The sequence below is a fragment of the Triticum aestivum genome, chromosome 3A (genome assembly GCF_018294505.1).
Source record: "Triticum aestivum cultivar Chinese Spring chromosome 3A, IWGSC CS RefSeq v2.1, whole genome shotgun sequence".
In the NCBI taxonomy this organism is placed as follows: Eukaryota; Viridiplantae; Streptophyta; class Magnoliopsida; order Poales; family Poaceae; genus Triticum; species Triticum aestivum.
Window position 1 is genome coordinate 669,669,699 of NC_057800.1, and position 2,282 is coordinate 669,671,980.

Below are 2,282 nucleotides of genomic sequence, written 5' to 3' on the forward strand. Positions count from 1 at the left end.
GATGCTTGATACGTCTTCAACGTATCTATAATTTTTGATTGCTCCATGTTATATTATCTACTGTTTTGGACATTATTGGGCTTTATTATACACTTCTATATTATTTTTGGGACTAACCTACTAACGGTGGCTTTGCCACAAATACGATGTCAACTACATGATCATGCAAAGCAATATGACAATGATGAATGTGTCATGATAAAAGGAATGGTGGAAAGTTGCATGGCAATATATCTCGGAATGGCTATGGAAATGCCATAATAGGTAGGTATGGTGGCTGTTTTGAGGAAGATATAAGGAGGTTTATGTGTGAAAGAGCGTATCATATCACGGGGTTTGGATGCACCGGCGAATTTTGCACCAACTCTCAATGTGAGAAAGGGCAATGCACGGTACCGAAGAGGCTAGCAATGATGGAAGGGTGAGAGTGCGTATAATCCATGGACTCAACATTAGTCACAAAGAACTCACATACTTATTGCAAAAATCTACAAGTCATCAAAAACCTCGGCACTACGCGCATGCTCCTAGGGGGATAGATTGGTAGGAAAAAACCATCACTCGTCCCCGACCGCCACTCGTAAGGAATACAATCAAATAACACCTCATGTTTCAAATTTGTTACACAATGTTTACCATACATGCATGCTACGGGGCTTGCAAACTTCAACGCAAGCATTTCTCAATTTCACAACTACTCAACTAGCACGACTTTGATATTATTACTTCCATATCTCAAAACAATCATAAAGCATCAAACTTCTCTTAGTATTCAACACACTCATAAGAAAAATTTACTAATCTTGGATACCTAGCATATTAGGATTTTAAGAAAATTACCATGCTATTTAAGACTCTCAAAATAATCTAAGTGAAGCATGAGAGATCAATAGTTTCTATAAAACAAATCCACCACCATGCTCTAAAAGGATATAAGTGAAGCACTAGAGAAAATGACAAACTACTCCGAAAGATATAAGTCAAGATCAATGAGTAGTCGAATAATTATGTGTTGGAAATATGCCCTAGAGGCAATAATAAATTGGTTATTATTATATTTCCTTGTTCATGATAATCGTTTATTATCCATGCTAGAATTGTATTGATAGGAAACTCAGATACATGTGTGGATACATAGACAACATCATGTCCCTAGTAAGCCTCTAGTTGACTAGCTCGTTGATCAATGGATGGTTACGGTTTCCTGACCATGGACATTGGATGTCATTGATAACGGGATCACATCATTAGGAGAATGATGTGATGGACAAAGACCCAATCCTAAGCCTAGCACAAGATCATGTAGTTCGTATGCTAAAGCTTTTCTAATGTCAAGTATCATTTCCTTAGACCATGAGATTGTGCAACTCCCGGATACCGTAGGAGTTCTTTGGGTGTGCCAAACGTCACAACGTAACTGGGTGGCTATAAAGGTACACTACAGGTATCTCCGGAAGTGTCTGTTGGGTTGGCACGAATCGAGACTGGGATTTGTCACTCCGTGTAAACGTAGAGGTATCTCTGGGCCCACTCGGTAGGACATCATCATAATGTGCACAATGTGATCAAGGAGTTGATCACGGGATGATGTGTTACGAAACGAGTAAAGAGACTTGCCGGTAACGAGATTGAACAAGGTATCGGGATACCGACGATCGAATCTCGGGCAAGTATCGTACCGCTAGACAAAGGGAATTGTATACGGGATTGATTAAGTCCTTGACATCGTGGTTCATCCGATGAGATCATCGTGGAACATGTGGGAGCCAACATGGGTATCCAGATCCCGCTGATGGTTATTGACCGGAGAGTCATCTCGGTCATGTCTGCATGTCTCCCGATCCCGTAGGGTCTACACACTTAAGGTTCGGTGACGCTAGGGTTATAGAGATATTAGTATGCGGTAACCCGAAAGTTGTTCGGAGTCCCGGATGAGATCCCAGACGTCACGAGGAGTTCCGGAATGGTCCGGAGGTAAATATTTATATATGGGAAGTCTTGTTTTGGTCGCCGAAAAAGTTTCGCGCATTATCGGTATTGTACCGGGAGTGCCGAAAGGGGTCCGGGGGTCCACCAAGGGGGTCCACCTGCCCCGGGGCCACATGGGCTGTAGGGGTGTGTGCCTTGGCCTATATGGGCCAAGGGAACCAGCCCCAAGAGGCCCATGCGCCAAGAGATAAGGGAAAGGAAGAGTCCTAAAAGGGGAAGGCACCTCCTAGGTGCCTTGGGGAGGATGGGCTCCTCCCTGGCCGCACCCTTCCTTTGAGGAAGGGCCAAGGCTG